General features: G+C 47.2%; 1 protein-coding gene across 2 annotated transcripts in view; it reads right to left on the bottom strand.

Moving 5' to 3' along the window:
* Window positions 1-21,775, bottom strand: part of LOC137652297 (uncharacterized protein F13E9.13, mitochondrial) — a 187,439-nt gene extending 165,664 nt beyond the window's left edge. The window contains exon 1 of one of the 2 annotated variants that reach the window (XM_068385609.1): window positions 21,622-21,775. The gene's annotated coding sequence lies outside the window, so the exon portion shown is untranslated. Of the gene's footprint in view, window positions 1-21,597 lie in introns of both variants that reach the window. The other variant, XM_068385610.1, reaches the window with a different exon arrangement.
* Between the last annotated feature and the right edge of the window lie 235 nt (window positions 21,776-22,010).

Below are 22,010 nucleotides of genomic sequence, written 5' to 3'. Positions count from 1 at the left end.
TGTCGTCCTGATGGAAGTTCCTATAGGGTAGCTTCCTAGGGTATATTACAACTACGGCGATATTCCCAGAGAATTTACCTTAAGGTACCCAGAATTCTAACTCCTGGAGCGAATATCCCTAATGAAAGTACCAGGGATATCACGAAATATCAGAGGACGTATTCTTGACACGCCACATGGCAATCTGCAACCCGGACAGAGATAACACTTCGAAGGGGTCAATTGGCAAGAAAACGAAAACGAGAAAGAAAAAGGAGAGCCGTTCGCAAGGCTCTCTCTTCTCCCGTTTCGTAAGCGTGCATTGCGCCGATCATGGCGCCAACTGCATTCCTTGTAGCGATACACGAGGTGCTACAGATACTGTATGTAGGGAGGAGTCCTACAGCCCTTTCATAGAAAGGGAAGGGCGGGTCCATCAGGACGACATGGCCATCTCACCCAAAAATAGATTTTTCGCTTCGCTCAAAATCCGTTTTTTGGGCTCAAGCCATGTCGTCCTGATGGAAGTATACCAGAGTATTACTGTATCTGTGGATTCTCAGAACGTGCCGTACTCCCCGGAGGTATTTTCCCCGGTCGACTAGACCTAGAGACCTAAGATGTTACCGTTATACATCTTTTCAACTAACCATAAACCATGTTAGAGCTTCCTGCCCCCTACAGGGAAGAGTCCTACTAGACTCTGGAAAAGTCTCGAAGAGTACATATATCTATGTATGAATACCAGGCAAGCCAATATAGTGGTCTCACCCTATATTAAGTAAAGCATAGTTTGTAAAGAACCACTGCGTCAATATGAAATATCAACCAGTTCTCCGCTCAATACTTGTATTGGACAAAGGTTTATATCCGCGTAGGAGGAAACTTGTAAATCCGCCACCGTCCCCTTATGGGATGGAGTCCTCCCGCTAAGGGAAAGCATAAACCAATGCAACATTAGCTTGCATAAAGGAACAATCTATTAAAATTATCCCAGATAAATATACATGGAATGAATGCTCAATTATACCAATAAATTGACACAGGTGAAGGAGACGCAAGGTTCTCAAGAACAAGTTTATTGACAGACAATAAATAGACAGGTTAACAACAATTATATATATATATAAGAGGAGGATAACCAAAACTTTAAGCATAAGTATGATAGTAAACAGAAACTTGTTTATCTGAAAGAAAAACATTAGTGCCACTTTTAACATACCGAGGTATCAAAGTCATAAAAGTCTGTATTACTAATCAGTCACATTAGCGTTAAAAACGCTCGGCACACATGTCTGCACTTATGCTAGGTTCACCTTTGGAAGTGGAACAGTCAACGTGGGTAACTCGGTGCCCTCACACTTAGTTTGTAGCACAGTATGTAACTACACACTCACCCTGGAATTAATCGTCCCAATTAAAACCACTGTTCCTCGCAGAGTTAAACAGCAGGGTTAACGACACAACCCACTGCTACCACAGATCTCTTTAGTTGCTCCACTTGCTTCGCATAGTGACGAAAGAACACTCTGGAAGACTTCCAGCCAGTGTATGAACGAAGATGTTCAAAATCCATACAATTAAAGAAATTTAATGATGAGGCAACTTTCCTCGGATCGTGACCTGCGGGTGTACTGTCAGGATCCGCTCTGCGAATAAAATATGTGATTTTCGCCCTGAGTTGTTTCAGTGATAAATTTGAGCCTGATGTTTCTCCCCTGAATAGTTGACCACCCTTGAAGTCTGAAGTTCTACGAAGATAGACCTTTAGGCATTCTACTGGACATAGAGATGCATCTTCTTTCAGAGGGCAGATTCTCCAGGGACCCCACCTGTTGGTGGGTAACTCGTTCTTGGCGAGAAACTTAGGATCCGGAAACAGGTTCAGTTCTCCCCCATCCAAGAACTGAACACGACCTTCCTCTCTCGAGAGGGCTACAATCTCACTAACCCTGGCCCCGGACGCGAGTGCAAATAGGAAAATAACTTTTTGGGTCAAATCCTTTAACACACACTCCTCCTTGTTCAACAGTGAAGCGAAATGAAGAACTTTATCTAAAGACCATGAAATGGGCTTTGGAGGTGCTGAAGGTCTGAGCCTAGCGCAGGCTTTCAGAACTTTATTAAAGATCTCGTTAGCGAGGTCGACCTGGAAGGCATATAGAATGGGTCTTGTCAAAGCAGACTTACACGTTGAAATCGTGTTAGCTGCCAACCCTTGACCATGGAGGTGGATGAAGAAAGATAAGCAGAAGTCCGTCGAGATCTCCTGCGGATTCTTCGCCTTGACAAAGGCCACCCATTTTCTCCAAGATGACTCATATTGCCTTCTAGTAGATTTGCACTTATATTCCTCTAGGAAGTCTATGCTGGCTTTCGAAATCCCGAAATGCTTTCTCACCGCTAGGGAGAGAAAATCATGAGCTGCAGGGTCCGGGTTTTCTGTAATGAAGCGCAGACAGTCGACTTCTGGACTCGCTGGGTCAGAACTGGATCTGGTAGCGGTAGAAACTTCAACCGTAGTTCCAATGCCAGGGGGAACCACATGCTGTTCGGCCACTTGTGGGCCACTATTGCCGCTACTCCCTTGAAGGATCTCAGTTTGTTGAGGACCCTCAACAGAAGGTTGTGAGGAAGGAACAGATAAATCCTGGACCATCTGTTCCAGTCGAGGGACATCGCGTCCACTGCTTCCGCCAAGGGGTCCTCGTACGGGGACACGTACAGGGGCAACTTCTTGTTGTCTTTCGTCGCAAAGAGGTCTATCTGCAGTTCTGGGACTTGACTCAAGATGAAGGAGAACGATCCTGCGTCTGGGGACCATTCCGACTCTATCGGTGTGAACCTGGATAGAGCGTCCGCTGTCACATTGCGGACTCCTTGAAGGTGAACTGCCGACAGGTACCACTTCTTCTTTTCCGCCAATCGGAAGATGGCCAACATCACCTGGTTGAGAGGTGGCGACCTTGATCCTTGTCGATTCAAGCATCTCACAACTACCTCGCTGTCCAGCACCAACCTTATGTGGATCGAGTGACGCGGGGAGACTTTCTTTAAGGTAAGGAGCACTGCCATAGCTTCTAGAAAGTTTATGTGAAAGGTCTTGAATAGATTGGACCAAGTCCCTTGGGCCTTTTTCCGATGAGAGTGACCTCCCCACCCCTCCTTCGAGGCGTCTGTGTGAATCGTCACCGACGGGGGAGGTGGCTGAAGAAGTACCGACTTCTTTAGATGTCTGGCTTGGGACCAAGGCCTGAGAAGAGTACGTAGACGAAGCGGAACTGGTCTTCTCAGATCTCTTCGCGCGTTTGATGCATAACTTCTCCAAACTCCGGTTGCATCCTTTAGCTGTGCTCTTAGCACCGGGTCTGTTACCGAAGCAAACTGGAGAGAACCCAGTACTCTCTCCTGTTCGCGTCTTGATATCCTTTCGGAATCTAGAAGTCTCTTGACAGAACCAGCTATCTCCTTCCTTTTCTTCGCCGGGATGGAGAATTGGTGTGACATTAGGTCCCAGTGGATTCCCAACCACTGGAACTTTTGAGATGGAGAAAGTCGAGACTTTTTTCTGTTGATCTTGAAGCCTAGATACTCTAGGAACTGGATCACCTGCAGGGAAGCTTGCAAGCATTCTGTCTTGGATGCTGCCCACACCAGCCAGTCGTCCAGGTAGGCTACCACCTGAATTCCCTTTAGGCGTAATTGTTTGAGAGCTACGCTCGCAAGCTTCGTGAAGATCCTTGGAGCTATATTTAGCCCGAATGGCATGGCTCTGAAGGCGTATAGTCTTCGTTGTAGCTTGAACCCTAGGTAGGGGGAGAGTCGACGGTTGATTGGAACTTTTAGCATCTTGAACTTGCAGTTCACTATGAACTTGTTGAGTGGCGACAAGTCCAGAATGACTCTGAGTTTTTCCGAGTCTTTCTTGGGAACACAAAACAGCCTCCCTTGGAATTTGATGGACTTCACCCTTCGGATCACTTTTTTCTCCAACAGTTCTTGGATGTACTCCTCCAGAACGGGGGTGGAGTGTTGGAAAAACCGAGGGCACGGGGGTGGAGTGCTGTACCAGCTCCAGCCCAGTCCATTCTTGAGTAGGCTGTGGGCCCAGGGATCGAAGGTCCACCGATCCCGAAAACTTTGAAGTCTCCCTCCTACCGGTATCATCTCACTTGGACTGCTGTCCTGAGGTCTTGCCTCCCTGACCGCGACCACCCCTGAATCCCCTTCCCCTTGAGGGGCGCCTAGACGAGCCTCTGGCTGCTCCTCTAGGCTTTGCTCGAAAGGAAGTTGACTGCCCTTCGAACGTTGGGTTGAATGCCGGGGACTGTGTCGACACGGCCTGGGGTACCCACTGGAATGTGGTCGGGGTTTGTGCCACCATCTGGGGCGACTGAAGGCATCGGCAATTGCTGTTGCTGTTGCTGTCTAAATGGCTTGGCTGGCCGAGACGGTAGCCTAGTCCTCTTAGTCTTCCTCTTTGGTTGGGGACCCTCATCCGGGGAAGACTTTCTCTTGATAGACAGGCCCCATTTCTGGAGAAGGTTTCTATTCTCCGTGGCGGCCTTATCAACAACTTCTTTGACCAATTCGCTAGGGAAAAGGTCTTTGCCCCAAATGTTGGAGGAGATTAGTTTCCTTGGCTCGTGCTTCACCGTAGCCGAGGTGAACACGAACTCCCTACAAGCTCTCCTCGCCCTGACGAAGCTGTAAAGATCCTTCGTCACTGTGGCCAGATGAGTCTTGGCCACTACCATGAACATTTCATAGACCTTGGGGTCACTTGCCATCGTCTCAAGAGTGGTCTGAAGAGACATTGAGGCAGCAAGTCTTTCTTTTGTCTCGAGCTCTCTCCGCAAAAGAAAGTCAGACAGCTTAGGGAGGTTCTCACCGAACTGATGTCCGGCAATATCAGCCTCCAACTTCCCGACTGAGAAGGTAAGATGGACGTCCTTCCAGTCCTTGTGGTCCATAGGTAGGGCCAGCGACAAGGGTTTACACTCCTCCAAGGAGGGGCAAGGCTTGCCAGCCTCGACTGCTTTTAACACAGCCGCAAACCCTTTCTGCAAAAAGGGGAAGGCTCTAGCAGGAGAGGACACAAAGGAAGGGAGCTTCTTACTCAATGCAGCCACCTTTGAGTTCGTGAAGCCCCTCTCTTTCATCGAGGATGAAAGCAAAGCTTGAGCCTTAGCATGGTCCATCACTATGACCTCCTTCGGCTCTGTCTCCTCCTTTGAAGCTGGTTCCTTCCTCAACCGGACATAACAGTCCGGATATGACCCTTTGCTGGGCCAGAATTCCACCTCCTCTAGGGGAACTGAACCCAACTTATCCGACATGACGATCTTTCCAATCGTCATCGGCATGTGCTCAGCATATCTCCACGGGTTAGCATCTGAGCACAAGGGAAGGTCTTTCACGTTGAGCCTTTTCTGGGGCCCACGTGATGCTGCAAGCTTCTGCATCTGCAGTTCCATTGCAGCCGCCTTCTCATTATTCTCCTTCTGCATTTGTTGGATCATTCCAACAATGGAGGAGAGGGCCTGTCCCAGCTCTACTGGGAGAGCGGACGATGTTGAGGGAATAGGTTCAGGGATCTGAACCGGAGCAGCCGACACCTCGTCGGCCTCTTCCTCTACAATGTCTGGGGCTTGATCTTCATCCTGGCCTTCTGCCAGGAGGTCTTCCTCCAGACGCTCGGACACGTCTGACATCCTGTCGTCCAACTGGATGTCTTGCAAGGCGACCGCGACTTCAGCATCCACCGGGATCTGAACTAGGGGGATCTCCTCTTGAGGCTGGGGAATCACTGCATCAGCTGATGCCCTAGGGAAAAGGTAAGCCCTCATCTTCTCACTTGTAAGATAAGGTCCAGAGGTGTTCTTCTGGAAGCCCCTTACCCAGGTACGAAGCTTCTCCCTTGCTATATCCCTTGATTCCGCCGTCCTAGGGGAATCAAAAGCCTCAGTAATCAGGTTAGAGCACATGGTACATACCTGAGGGTCCCAATACCGGAGATCACCCTTGGAGAAAGCGCATGCTGCGTGCCTCCTACATAACTCATGTCCACAGAAGTTCTTACTGCGGACGTTGCAGAAAACACTTCCACACTTCGGATAGTCCTCCTGTAAAGAGAAGAAATTTCCATGAGTATCAAGTGAACTACGTATCACTGGATATGCACAGTTTAGCATAACAAATCAGAAAGGAAAGACACACACTTGTGTTTCCCACACAACCAATTGTTGCAGCCTTCCAGATAATAAAACCGTATGGTTAATCTGTCCTAGAGTAACCAATGAAAAATTTCCAGAGGAAACAGGTGTAGCTCACACCTAAGGTATGATTTTAAAATACTGGATAATAGACAAGAAAGAACTCACTTTCTTATCTGTAAGGCAACACCAAAGGGCTGTGCAAGACAACACAAAAGTGTTAGAAAACACAGTGTTGTACCAATACTATACTATAGTTTTCTCCCTACAGTATATGCTATACTGAAGAATACTGGTACAGTATAGAAGGTAATGCGCCGGCCGGCACTTGCCTAGTTATGGTGTGTGCCGGCCGGCACTTGCCGGCCGGCACACACCATAACTAGCTTTAAAGTATACTACTTAACAGCTATAAGGCAGCAGAACGCTGGTTCAAATGCATGTGCCGGCCGGCAGTAACTGCCGGCCGGCAACAGCCAATGTCGGCCGGCAACTACACAAGGTAGCACCCGGCTGCCGGCCACCGCTCGTAGCGACCGGCAGACAAGGGCGTGACAATAGCCGGCCGGCAAAGGTAAACAAGCGATGCCGGCCAGCAGCAAAAGAACCAGAGAACTCCGACTGCCCGGCTGCCGGCCACATAGGCCGGCAGCCGGGTCGGGTACAGCACTAGAAGAAAACAGAATGGATGCCAGGATAAGAGAGTGTACTATCTCAAAGCCCGGCAATCCGAGAGAGTGCATATAAGGAAGGGGAGAATCTAATTCAGGCTTCCTGACCAATGCCGTCTGGCTCTACAGACAGACATGGATGAGGGACCAAGGGAGGTCCGGGCAGCACTCAAAGCAGAAGACCTTTGCCGGCCGGCACACTCTGCCGGCCGGCAAGGGACTGAGTCAATTCCACATCTTAACCTATACTAGGTCCAGATGTAGAATGACGTACAGTACTGTAACGGCTAGGCCATTACAGAGATAGAGGGGGAAGGGACAAAGAGGGTCCTACCAACCTTGCTTTAGTAAAGAATCACCCGCAGCCAAGAAATCTCATCTTAGCCTAAGGGAGATCCAAGGAGGGAGGCCAGCAATACTTGCCAACCCCCACTGAACCAAAGCAAGGAAGGTGTTGCTACTCCCAGGGAAAGGATCTTATCCTCCCACCGAGAACAGCAACATGGACTAGTCTGCTAGATCACAAAAAGAAGGAATCATCTCGTACAGAAACCTTCGGAAGTGACCTAAGGAGGCTAAGCCTCCTATGTCTGCGTCAGACTAGCGAGGGAGTCTCAACCCCAAGCCAGACAAACACAGACTCAGACTAAAAACTCTGATGTTCTGCCCCTCTCTGAAGCCAGACTTACTGGAACAGGAAGGTACAGTAACACCCCAATATAGTTGTATCGAAAGTTAATTCAGATAAACCACTAGGGTTAAGCCCAAGGCTTAAACAGAGGGAAAGGGATTGCATACCTTCTCCGAAGAAAAGAAAGCAACCGGGGAGTATGAGAAAGTATACTAAGGCTCCATAGGCAACTTAGCCTAGGCACCAAGAGAATCGATTACCTAAATCACCGAAACTCCCTCGTATACTATCTTGGAAATAATCAATATAATCTTAAATGTATAAAACTGCCTAAAGCTTCAATAAAATTTCAAAAACACTCGGAAATCCAAAAATCATGCAGGAAAGTACTAGGGCCAAACGACAAGGCTACATGATCTAGCGTAGGCCAGAATTGGCGAATACTTCGCCAAAACAAATAATACTAAAAGCACGAGTAAGGAAATCCTATATAACGCTAAATAGCTAAAATTATTAAAGCAAAACAGCCAGGAACGTCGCTCTGGCTAACTAAAACTCATACCTAGCGAGCCTCAGCGTCCAGGACGCCTCCGGTAGGCAACGGCTCTTGTAACAAAGATTATTACTATTAATCACTTTAAAAATTACCAAGAGCCTACATTTATACATAAAAGAAATAATACTCAACTTATCAGAGGCAGACGAAGTTGGAGAAAGCATAATAAAGCGATTAAATCCAAGATTTTGCGAGAAACACAGGAAAAAACACCGAGTTGTTAAGCTACGCAAAAAGGAATGCAGATGGCGCCAGGATCGGCGCAATGCACGCTTACGAAACGGGAGAAGAGAGAGCCTTGCGAACGGCTCTCCTTTTTCTTTCTCGTTTTTGTTTTCTTGCCAATTGACCCCTTCGAAGTGTTATCTCTGTCCGGGGTGCAGATTGCCATGTGGCGTGTCAAGAATACGTCCTCTGATATTTCGCGATATCCCTGGTACTTTCATTAGGGATATTTGCTCCAGAAGTTAGAATTCTGGGTACCTTAAGGTAAATTCTCTGGGAATATCGCCGTAGTTGTAATATACCCTAGGAAGCTACCCTATAGGAACTTCCATCAGGACGACATGGCTTGAGCCCAAAAATATTATTTACCGTATCTATATAAAATCATACTGTACATACGTAGCAAAGCAGGAAAACAATTTACGAGAGAGAGAGAGAGAGAGAGAGAGAGAGAGAGAGAGAGAGAGAGAGAGAGAGAGTTGTTTTACGTACGTAAATGTAAATTTTAAACAAAAAAATATGATAGGTTATAACATGTATATTCAGACTTTTAAAACCTTCCCTTTAACTTAATGCATACTAAACTAAAACAGGTACAAATATTAAAACGTTAGAATATTAAAGTAAAACTTGTATAAAAAAAAATAAAGATTGTTACTGTACTCACCACGAAAGAAGTTGAAGAAAAACTTGAATGATGATGGCAATGAATTTGCTGCACAGTAGAAATGATGATGATGAAGCTGATGATGTCTTCTACTGTGCAGCCAATGATAGTATTTTACGTCTCTTCAGACGGAGGTGTCTTTTCCTGGGACACCTCTTCAACTTCTTCCTGGGACACTTCTTCAGTTTCTTCCGAAGGCGTAGTAGCAGGAGGAACTGGCTCTTTTTTGCGAGGCTGGAAGAACATTATGATCGGAAGTTGCTGCCGCTGCTTCTTTTTTCGCTCGAAGAGCATCCTGTAGGGAGTCATGTCGTCATCGATCTTGTTGCAGAATTGCATAGAACGAACCATATCCTCGTCCCACTCTTGCGACATTTCTTTCAACTCCTTCACAAGGTTGCAGAGCTTGGTAAGCCGTTCTAATGTTAAGCCCGTTTCTTCAACATTTTCTTTGGTCTCTTCCTGTGTTTCACTGTCTTCTTCACTGGCCGATTTTGTCAGGTCTTCTAGGTCTGCGTCAGTTAGCAGCTGGGAATGGCAGTCCAACAACTCGTCGACGTCTTCAGTCGTCATGCCGCCAAACCCGTCACCTCCAATTGTCGCAGCCAACTGCACAGATTTGCGTATTGCAGAGTGTTGAATCTCAGCAGGTGTAAATCCCTCGTCATCGTAAACAATCTGGGGCCACAACTTCTTCCAGCTCGCATTGACAGTAGCAGGTTTCATTTCTTGCAGTGCCTTCTGGATGTTCTGCAGGCACGTGGCTATTGTGTACTTCCGCCAGTACGCCTTCAAATTGAAAGTTTCATCCTCATCATCTTGGGCAGCATCCACACACGCAACGAGGTCCGCCAAGGTATTCTTCGTGTGGAGGGTCTTGAACGCCCTGATAACCCCCTGGTCCATCGGTTGAATTAATGACGTGGTGTTGGGTGGCAGGAACTCAACCTGAATGCCCTTATGCGACAGATCAGTTGCGTGTCCACCAGCGTTATCCATAAGGAGAAGGATCTTAAATGGCAAGCCCTTCTCTACGAGATATTTGCTGATTTGCGGGATAAAACACTGGTGGAACCAGTTGGAGGTCAGCTTCTTCGTAATCCATGCTTTTTGATTATGCATCCAGTACACGGGAAGGAGATTCTTATTTTTATTTTTCAAAGCGCGAGGATTTTTCGACTTGTAAATAAGCCCCGGCTTTAGCAAAAATCCAGCAGCATTGCCACACATCACGAGGGTTACGCGATCTTTGAACGCTTTAAAGCCAGAAGCTTTGGCTTCTTCTTTAAACAGGAAAGTTCGCGACGGCATTCTCTTCCAAAACAAGCTGGTCTCATCCATATTAAACACTTGTTCCGGCTTGTATCCACCTTCAGCGATAATGTTCTTGAACGTCTCGTTCGCGTAAGTTTCAGCAGCGGTAGTGTCAGCGGAAGCAGCCTCGCCATGCAGGGAAACGCTTTTCAGGCCGAAGCGTTTCTGAAACTTCGCGAACCATCCTTTGCTGGCGGAAAAACGTCGTTTCTGAGGCTGGGAATCAGTGGATGTCCCTGGTTGAGGTTCATCTACATCATCTTCGTCTTCTTCAGCATGGTCGCCATCGTCGTCTTGAGGTTCCTTTGCCGCAAAATTCTCATACAAGCCCAAAGCCTTGGTTCGGATGGTGTTCGTATCCAAGGCTATGTTCTTCTTCCGGCAGTCGGCAATCCAGACTGCTAAAGCACCTTCCATACGGACGATCGTTTTATTACGCGTGGTAACGACTCGCTTCGCTGATCTGCTAAAGGTGATGGCAGCCGTCTTTCTAATGTTCGCCTCGTCCTTCTTGATGTAGCGAACGGTGGACTCGTTCACTCCAAAATGGCGGGCTGCGGCCGCGTAACTTCTGCCTTCTTTTAACATATCAAGAAGTGTCACCTTCTCAGCAATCGTCATCATCTTTCGGTGGCGTTTAGGCTCACTACCAGCCTTAGTAGAAGCAGAACGCTTGGGAGCCATTGTACAGTAGGGGTTAAACAGAAAGTTCAACAAAAAGTTCAACTTAAAACAGTTCACAGTAACGTAGCAGCATCTACCCGGCGAGAGCGGCAAACAAAGTGGCCGCAAAAAGATGCTGCGGGTTGGAGAAGCGGTCAAAACACCAATCACAGGCTAGATTTCAGAACTTTGGATCTGATTCGTCATCTATCAGCACTTGAACCAATCACAGTCTGTCTTACATGCTACGTAGTAGTTACCAATTCAAATACAAGGTACTGTACTACGTATACAGCTTTACGTACGCTATTTTACGCTTGTTTTGTTGTAGGATATGTACGCTTATTCGAGATGTGATTTTTGCAACAAAGAATATTATTGGATGCAGTACTACGTACGTACAGTATACATACAAAAGATGCACATCCATTACATTTGTAGTAGTAGCCATCAGCAGCCTTACACCATTCAAATACGGTATGACTGCATCTGATTTGCGTTTCATGTTCGATTTAATTTTACTACGTACTGTATACTGAATTATCGTATGATTACATTCTTTTTTCGTGTTTTATTTCTTTCAGTACTGAATTATATGTCATATGTAATGCAATGAACCATCAGTAAGAGCAGATATTACTAATTACAGTATTAATGGAATTAACGAAATACGTATTTGGGGTCTTCATATATCGCGGTATTTTCGAAATTTCCGGAAAATCCGCGATATATGTATATACATGCGTTATGAAAAAAACTCCGCGAAGTGGTGAATCCGCGATAGTCGAACCGCGAAGTAGCGAGGGCTCACTGTATTACAAGTATAAGAAAAAGTAAGTAAAAAGACAAAAAGCATTAATGGCTGTAAAAAAAGCGAGGGTGAAAGCGGACATGTCCGATCACCACCCAAGCCAAAGTAAAAGTGAGCTCATCACACAGGTGTGTGAGGGGGGGTGTAGCAAGCTACCCCTCCCTACCCCCCGCTAACTAGCGATGGGGGTAGTAAACCCTCGTTAAAATTCTAATGGCTCGTCATTTCAGCTACACCGAAAGTAATAACCCATATTAAATAGCGTGGTTTGTATTTCAGTTACAGAGCAAACGCTATTCGGGGTGAAGATTGCTATGTGTCGTATCAAGATATACGTCCCCTGAAATTATGCGATATCCTTAAAGGAAACTTTAAGGATATTCGCGCCAGGAGTTAGAATTCTGGAGACCTAAAGGTAAATTCTCTGGGAATATCACTGTAGTCAAATATACCCTAGAATGCTACTTAAAGGAACCTTCCATTAGGACGACATGGCCTGAGCCCAAAAAAACCTTGCAACGCAAGGTCTTCAGCCTACGCAAGCTGTGAGGGGATGATGAAGAAAAGAATAAGGGCCAGTCAAACCTTTTCATTCATGCAGACTAAAACTGGGTAACAATGCCCTCAACCTTCTGCTACTTGTCCAATAAAGAGATTGAGGTTTTAAACCAGCTGTTGTGCAGCCACCACAGGATCGATAGAAAACATATCGAGTCTCCTGTGGGTAACGTCTTGCAGGTAGGGGGATGTGAACGTGTTCTGTCGTTACCACACCCCAGCTTGAAGAACCTGCGTCACTGAATAATTTCTTTTGAAGGCCAGGGACATAGCTATACCCCTGACATCATGTGGTCTGGGGCGACGTGACGGAGGAGGGTCTGGATTCAGTGTAAGGTCAATAACCCTGCGAATCCATGCAGAGATGGTGTTCTTGGTGACCCTCCTCTTAGTCCTTCCTGTGCTGACGAATAGTGCTGGCACACGAGGACGGGCTGCGGCTGTTCTCTTGAGGTACAGCCTCAAGCTCCTTACTCGGCATAGTAAGAGATGGTCTGGGTCATGTTACAGTACAGAGACTAGAAATCCGGAAGGAGTCGAATCGAGGATCCGCTACTCCCGGGTTCTGTGTCTTAGCAATAAACTCAGGGACGAAGCTGAACGTTACCTCTCCCCATCCCCTTAAATGGGCGATGTCATATGAGAGACCATGAAGTTCACTGACTCGCTTGGCCGAGGCCAAAGCTAGCAGGAACACCATCTTCCAAGTCAGGTGTCGATCTGTTGCCTGGCGTAATGCTTCATAGGGAGGTCTCTTAAGAGACCTGAGAACTCGAACCGCGTTCCATGGGGGAGGTCTCACTTCTGACTGGGGGCAGGTAAGTTCATAACTCCGCATGAGCAGAGAAAGTTCTGGCGATGAAGAAATGTCCATTCCTTTCAGTCTGAAGGCGAGGCTTAAGGCTGAGCGATAGCCTTTCACTGCCGAGACTGATAGGCGCATTTCTTCACGCAAATACACGAGGAACTCCGCTATTGCTGGAATAGTGGCATCGAGTGGAGATACCCCTTCCACGACACCAACCATAGAAGACTTTCCACTTTGCCTGGTAGACTGCTGCTGATGATTCCCGCAGATGTCCACACATCCTAATCGCAACTTGTTGCGAAAATCGTCTCTCAGAGAGGAGATGCTGGATAGTCTCCAGGCGTGAACGCTACGGCTTTGTGGAATGGAAGATGTTGGCGTGTGGTTGTTTGAGTAGATTGTGTCGTGGAGGGAGTTCTCTTTGTGGCTCTGTTAGGAGTTGCAGAAGGTTCGGGAACCATTCTGCGTGATGCCATAGCAGAGCTATGAGGGTCATTGAAAGATTGACCGATGTTCTGGTCTTGTTGAGTACCCTCCTCATCAGACAGAACGGGGGAAAGGCGTAAACGTCGATGTTATCCCACCGTTGTTACAAAGCATCTTGCCAGAGAACCTCCGGGGTCTAGGACTGGGGAACAGTACAGCGGGAGCCTGAAGTTCAGGGCCGTTGCGAAGAGGTCCACAGTTGGAGAACCCCACAAAGTCAGGACTTTGTTGGCTACTAGATGATCCAAAGACCACTCAGTACTCACTATCTGAGATGCTCTGCTCAGGTTGTCGGCGAGCACATTCCTTTTGCCTGGAATGAAGCGTGCCGATAGTAGTATTGTAGTGGTGTGCGGACTGTGGCCAGAGGTAGCACCCAAACTAACTACCTAGTGTCCGAATGCCGACCACAACTCAACGTTCACTACACAAAAAATATACAACGGTGGAATACCCAAAAATCTAGGTAACAGGTCAAGAGAACGGAGCACTGGGCACCACCCCTTGATTTATAATGGGCAAGGGGACCCAGCTAGAATCTTACTTCCTCCCTAAATTCCTTTTCTTTGGGCTAGCTGGATTAACACGTAAGATGACCGTTGATTCATTTCTGAGAAGTTAGCAGAATTTATATATACAGTCGCTCTATATTCTTTAGGAAAGATGGTTTCAAACTTGGGTAAAAAATGTCAGAACATTAGGTGAAAGGGAAAGAATTTTTTTATACTGACAACAGGACACAGTGTGGGAGGAAAAAATTATGATAAATGACCTATTGGAAAGATTAAAAGAACAGTGGCTGAGAAAGGGACACAGTGATGTAAGAAACTGGAATAAATTTGTCTTCATAAAAACAAAAAAATATTTATTTGAAATAGAAAAAAACTATTAGGGTTACATTAACATTGTTTATTCAATTCAAACAAGCAATTAAGGACAAAATTAACATCCCTTTACACTCCAGCCTCACAAAAAACAAGATAAAAAAAATTTTGAAGAAGAAAATATTCACATGCTAGACACACTCACAAAGTTTCTAAACAATATCAAATCAACCATCTGGAAGAAAATATAACTGTGAAAAATACTGTACTGCAATAATTTCCCTGACCAACACCAGTAATGCCTAAATCTCTTATTCTTGGAAGGGGTTTTGATAATTCTGGAAAAATTCGGACTAAACTTTACAGTCCCATTCCATTTCAATAGCTCCTGTGAACTATTAATGTCCATGACACAATCTCATATAACGAGATTCTTCCTCGTTACTTCGTACACAGACAAAAAATAGTCATCAACTTTACCGGGTTGACTGCCGAACACGAGCAATAGACAATGGCCTTATAATGCATTTATTTTTGTGTTATTCAGTCTTAAAATAGAATAAGGGATTTACAGTTCACAGGCAAGATAAGATGAATATAGAGCAGCATCACAGATCACTAACACAATAGTAACAGACCATTAACCACATTCATCTTCCTATGTACAGTACTTGAAGAATATTCTAAATTTCCCTTCTGGGTGAAAGGGGCTGCTGTCCATACCTGAAAAAGGAATAATAACAGATTAAGGCACTTTTAGGGGGCACAGAGGGATATAAAAAAAAAAATAATAATAGTGTGTTTCATAACATTCATCCCACTAAGCTTTCTTAGATACAAACCATCCATTATTTCAGTATCAAGTGGATTTCGGCCCATCTAGATGGGATAGTTGCTGCAAAAAAGTACCTCCTTATTTGTTGATGTAGGCCACTAGTGTGGAGTTGTCGCTCATCACCACCACAGAGTGACTTGCCAGGTACTGTTGGAACTGTTGAAGGGCCAGAAAGACAGCTTTCATCTCTAGGAGATTTATGTGGAGTTACTTTTCTGACTCTGACCAGAGGCCTGAGGTCGTGTGGTACAGCACGTGGGCCCCCCACCATTTTTTTTTTGGAAGCGTCTGAAAACAGCATCAAATCCGGGGAAGGGACGAGAAGATCCACTCCCTTTCGTAGATTCTTGTCTGTCACCCACCACTGGAGGTCTGTCAGTTCCGCAGGTCCCATGGGGATCTGGATGTCCGGGGAGTCGTATGCTTGATTCCACCAGGACTTGAGTTGCCACTGGGGGATCTCATCCTGAGGCAACCATTGGAAACAAGACGGGCCAGCGATGAAAGGTGACCGAGGAGACGTAGCCACGATTGGGCTGGAAGTTCTCGTCTGAGAAAAGGTCTTGCGACCTTTCTCAGCCTTGCTATCCTGTCGTCTGATGGGAAGGCTTTATGGAGAGTGGTGTCTATAATCATGCCTAAGAATACCAGTCTTTGAGTGGGAAGCAAAGAGGACTTCTCGGGATTTACCATGATCCCCAGATTTTGGAAATCTCAGAAGTTTCTCTCGGTGTTGAAGAAGGGTTGACACCGAGTCTGCTAGGATTAGCCAGTCGTCCAGATAACGGAGGAGACAGATGCCAATCCTGTGTGCCCAAGATGATACTAGGGTGAACACTCTGGTGAAGACTTGTGGTGCTGTGGAAAGACCGAAGCACAGCACCTTGAACTGGTATATTCTGTTGTCCAGGCTGAATCTTAAGTACTTCCTTGAAGACGGATGGACTGGGATCTGGAAGCATGCGTCCTTTACGTCCAGTGTGCACATGAAGTCTTGCGGTCTTACTACTAGTCTGACCGTGTCTGCCGTCTCCATGCTAAACGGAGTTTGTTTGACAAACTTGTTCAGAACCGAGAGGTCGATGACTGGTCTCCAGCCTCCAGACGCCTTCTTTACAAGAAAGAGTCGACTGAGGAAGCCTGGGGATCCGTCGAGGACCTCTTGGAGAGCGCCCTTCTTCAACAGGGTCTGGTCTTCTGCCCGAAGGGCTTGCCCTTTTGCCGATCCCATGGCAAGGGAGTTCAATGACACTGGATTCCTGGTCAGGGGAGGTAGAGATGTTATGAACAGGACACGATATCCTAGACTGATCATGGAGATTGTCCAGGAATCGGCCCCGAGTTGCTTTCACCTGTTTGCGCAACTTTGTAGGCATCCTCCCACTGGTGGAAATGCAGGGGGACTGCCTATCCTAGCGTTTGCAGCCTTGGATGTTCCCTCTAGGATTTTTACCTCCCCTGGAGGACTTTTTGCCTTTCCTGTCTTTGACAGGAAAGGGCTTAGGCACCATTGTCTTCGCTGCAGTTGTCGTCGTAGTGGTCTTGGTTGGCCGGGACTGCTGTGGTGCTGGAGGTTTATAGGGCTTAGATGTTAAAGCCCTATGGAGGAGGGAGTCTTGATGGGACTTCCTCCACCTCTCAGCAGCATGTTCCACATCATTAGGCTCAAACAGAACAGACTCCTCTATGGAGGAGTGTCTGAGCCTACTGATCTCGACACTAGGGACCTTCTGGTGGAATCTCTCAGCTACTGCATCCCGACGTTTCAGGAAGGTATTTGCCCACAAGTTCGAGACTTGGTGGGCAAGAACCTCGATCGTGCGAGTACCTGAGAGAAGGAAGGTTTCCATAGCTTTCCTGGTACGTTCCTTGGAGAAATCCTCAGAACGTATCAGGATACCTAAGGTCCCCAACCAGATATCGAGCCACGAAGTAGCTTGCATAGCACACTTCGCGACCTTTTCCTGGTTGAGGATCTTGGCTGCCGATTGGAGAGTCTCTCAAGAGGGACTCCCCTAGTTAGCTCTTCCAGCGAGTAGTGAAGCGGAAGAGCTAGACAAGGCTCTTCCAGGATCTTGAAGTAACTCCTCTGCTGTACGTGAGGGGGTGGGAGGAGCTTGTTTGTGGTACCGGAACGGTTGGAGGAGGATATCTTGTCCCTGGTACTCTTTACCCCTTGAGACCAGGGCAGGGCTGCACTGGTCTTAGAGGGTTTTTGAGTACCAAAGACGCGGTCTAGAAGCGTGTCTTTGCCCTCTCGAGGGGGGATCTCCGGGTCGGAAAACCCGTTGAGAACCCTCATTAGAGTCAGAACCTGCCAAAATGCGTGTTCTGACTCCTGCTGGTCTCCTCCTGTTGTAGGACTTGCAGCGAAGTCTCCTTCTATCCTCAAAGGCTCTTCTTGGGGAGAGTCGCAGACATTCCCTGAGCGACTGGCTGGCTCCATCCTAGCCCTATTGGAGGACTTTGGCAATGTTTTAGAGTCTTTAGATTCCTTCTGGGAAAGGATGTAAGACTCCAACATTGATGAGTGTTGCATGTCCCTTCTATTCCTGGACTGTGAGGAACTCTCGGCGTGGAAAGGTTTCCTCCATTGGTGCGATGGGGGAAAATCTCTCTTCGCGTGGTTCGCTTGGTGACGGGAGATCTTCGTCTGAAAGGAATGGAGAGTTAGTTCGAGAAATAGGAGGAACTTGCCTTGATGGTCTGAGTGGAGTCTGTTTCGCCCTCGGGGAAGTGACCACGTCCAGAACTCCTTTTTTCCTCTTCAGAGGGGTAGAGGAAGCCATGGTTCCATGTCCTAGATCAGAGAAGACAGGCTTGAAAGCCTAGGTTACGGCTCTGATCAGGGCACTGAACCAGAGCTGTTGGCTGACAGACGCACTGTCAGACATACCCCCTGAAGGGAAAGGGACCAAAGGATCCCTGGGAGGAGTTACTGAAATGGGTGGGTTTGCCTTAGGAAGTAGCTTTGGGATCCTGAACCCCTCTGCATGTTTCCCTTCTCCCACAATGCGCTGTAGTATGCGCTTGCGGGGAGGGGAATGAGGCGATGGCGACCTTGCCGGACGTCATTCCTTGTGGTGCGCAAGCTTGCGCACGGGAGAATATTGGCGCTCGCGCGAGGGCGAGTAATGGTGCTCGCGTGCGGGAGAATATTCACGCGCACATAGGCGCGCAAGAGAATCACGATCTGAGCGCGGGCGCGTGGGAGAATGTTTGCGAGCGTCTGTCGAAGAATTAGGGCGCGCAGGAGAATGTCTCCGAGCACGCGGGCACACAGTAGAATCATGCTGGGCGCACGGGAGCCCGGGAGAATGTTGGCGCGCATCTTTAGGAGATAGAGAGGGCAGGTGTGCGCATGGCACACATGCGTATCTCAGTAAGTACGTGCACGAGAAAGATGGCACGCAGGTGAGCGTAAGGCTGGTGAGCGCTGGCACGCCGGTAAAGGATGGCGCGCAGGTGAAGGCAACAGGGTTGTTGCCTCACCTACGAACTTGCGTGCAGGAGAGTGATGGCGAGCAGGTTTTGACTAGTGCGTTGGTTGGCGCGTAAGATAGCGCTCAGGAGAGCGTGATATGGGGCGCGCGGGAGAGTGCTGGCGCGCGAGAGAGCACTGTTGCGCAGGAGAACGTTGGCGCGCAGGTAACTGGCGCGTAGGTGAACGTTGGCGCGCAGTTGAGTGCTGGCGCGCTGGTGGGTGCTGGAGCGTAGGAGATCGCGGGCGCGTAGGCGCAGGGCACATGAGCGTAGGACGCGTCGGCGCAGGAGAGCCCTGGCGCGCAGGAGATCGTTGGCGCGTGGTAGAACTCTGGTCTAGTAGGCACGTAGGCGAGTTGGCGCGTAGGCACATGTTGGCACGTAAGCGCGTGACGTTGTTGCCCTGCATAAGGGCGAGCAAAATGGGTGGTGCGCCGCAGTGTTTGGGCCTGACGAGCTGCTAGTGAGCGCTGGTCAGGTTGCGTGGGCGCGTGGTGCGCGCTACGTTGGCGTGCAATAGTGCACTCAGGTGGAGCCTTGTTAGGCCCATGCAGGAACGGCGATGGAAGGTCGGCAGGTCTGTCGGGTGGATGGTTGACGTGTCCTTTAAAAGGACGACCATCCACCGAAGGAGATCGCGAACGATCTGCAGAGAGGTCCATGACCGAAGTCACAAGACTGGTTGCAGGTGCAGTGATGGACAATCGGTCTAGAGGCTCCTCTGCGGGGGACTGCATAGACGACATTGAACCAAAGAGGCGCCTCCTCACCGCAAGTGAAGGAAGGCCTCTAAGGCGAAGAGGAAGGCGAGCCTTCCGACGGATGCGACCTATGGGAGCCGTTGGATCAGCAAGCTGACCGTCAGAAGAGGAGTCTCTGTAAGTGAACCCCCCCGAGGGGATAAATACTAGCAGGAGACACTGATGATGAACTTAGTTTCCCCCTCGGAGGATGGTCAGGAACGGGGGAAACTAAGCCGTCAGCTACTGTAGAGTCTGGAGTGGCAGAGGAGATGGGTGACGCCGCATGAGACACCTCTGACACAACGTTGACAAGTGTCAGGGGATCTACCTCTGACGGTGACGACGACTGCTTGACAGAAGCACCCATGCGGATGTACTCAAGCAAAACCTCCTTGGAGGGCGAACCCATGAGCCCCAAGGAGGGCCAAATCCGGAAAAGGGAAGTTAGTGATAAGGCCTCCCCCGGGGGGGGAGAGGTGGTGCTGCTTCGCTAGGGGAAGCAACGTCATCTCTCGAGACCGGAGGTTGGACAGAAATAATTCAGTCTACGCTACTAATCGATGGTCTCTCGAAAGAGACCGACCGAGAAGGAGCTTCGGAGGTTTTTCTTCCTTCGAAGCAACCTTCGAAGGAGAAACATCCCGCTTGGACTTCTTCTTCCGCCGTCGCGAAAACCTCTCCCACTGGAAGGAAGACCACTCACTACACTTGTTGACACTATCACACCGTTAGCCCCTACAAGCAGGACAGAGGGCGTGAGGATCGGTCTCGACCGCTGACATGAATGTTCCACAGGGGCGGTCGTGAAGACCAGGGCAGGTGCGCATGGTCGCAGAGGCCAACTTCACGTACACAGTCTAAGAAAAAAGAAAAGAACAAAAAGCATTAATAGCTGCCAATTGTTGGCAGGAATGAGAACGGTAACGTTCGATCACCATCCGAGCCGAAAGCAAAGTGAGCTCAATCACAGGTGTGTGAGGGGAGATAGCAAGCTACCCTCCCTACACCCCCTCTAACTAGCAGTGTGGGAAGTTAACCGTCATTAAAAATTAATGGCTCGTCATTTCTGCTACTCCAAAAGTAATACCCCTATTAAATGGCATGGTTTGAACTCCAGTTACGGAACAACTACTTTTTTGGGCTCGAGCCTAGTCGTCCTGATGAAAGTTCCCTTCGGCTGCTTCCTACTGTATAATATTTCTGCGAGTGATATTACAAGAGAATTACTATCAGGTGTGGTTAAATTATCACACATCTTTGTTTTCTGCCAGCTCTACTGTATGTATGCTTCGCCCACCAATTAATCCAGGATTCCTCATAAGCTACCTTAAAATATTACCTTAAAATATGTACTTTTCTAGCTGGTTTTATTGTAATTTATACCCGGCATTGGTACATGGTGAAATATATTAATTTTTGTGGACTGTAACATACAAACCCAGCAGTACATTTCTAACTGGTTTTAGTGTGATTTGTGTTTAGTATTAGCTCGTGGTGAAATACAATTATAAACTAGTTGTTCGGAGATACCGTTAATAATAAAACCAGGCTCCTATTATAATTACCCATATGTTTACAACTGTATATGGGGAGGGCAGAAGAATAATTTGGTTTGCATCAATTAAGGGGTGAATGTAGTTCGTTGGGACAGGGTAAAATAAGAGTAGGGCAGTCTAAGGGGTGTCCTAGGGGGATTAGCCTCCCTGTGAGTAAATATGTAAGGATATGGCTCCTAGGTTAGTTTAGGTGGAGAATTTTAGGTTAGGTTGGTTATGTTATGTAAGGTTAGCTTAGGTAGGTTAGGTTAAGTGGGGAACCTTAGGTTAGGTGGAGAGCCTTAGATTAGGTTAGGTGGGGAACCTTCGGTTAGGTGATGTTCTTTAGTCTGTTTGTAAAATGTGGGTTTTCCCTCTGTCCCAACAAACTACAAAGGTTCCAACAAAATCATCATACAATTAGCCTATAAACTCATAAAACGAAACTGCTCAAACATAATTTCCTTTACAGAAAAATAATCATAGCCATAGGGTTACTTTATATATAACCACTAAAATGACTGTTTACATAATTGCAGAACTTCATCTTCTTCCTATTTTATTTTAGAGCCTTCACTAGAAAGAGTATGCACAGCATAGTAATAGTAATTGCCTACCAGCTTTCTTTTGGAGTTATATTCTCTCAGTAGCACGTCTCATTTTTATTTGGGTAAAGAAACGGTACAAATCGAAATGCTATTGTTATGTTGTTCTATTATCTGTGTGGCACTGATAGGAATTACCGAATTTTATCACCATCTTCTGCTAACTGATAACCATGTTACCATCTAAACTTCGAAAAAGATGTGACCAATTCTTTACTTAAGCATATCTCTTTTTAAGAAGTCTCTATTATTACTGACAAAATAGTAGTATTGAATATTGTTTAATTTGTGTTTGACGGTTCATATATCACTACTTAATGTTTCTTTTAAATCATATCTATCTATCTATCTATCTATCTATCTATCTATCTATATATATATATATATATATATATATATAT

This window comes from Palaemon carinicauda, chromosome 13 (assembly GCF_036898095.1).
Source record: "Palaemon carinicauda isolate YSFRI2023 chromosome 13, ASM3689809v2, whole genome shotgun sequence".
Lineage (NCBI taxonomy): Eukaryota > Metazoa > Arthropoda > Malacostraca > Decapoda > Palaemonidae > Palaemon > Palaemon carinicauda.
The sequence above is the reverse complement of the archived record's forward strand: the minus strand, read 5'-3'. Positions and strand labels throughout refer to the sequence as shown.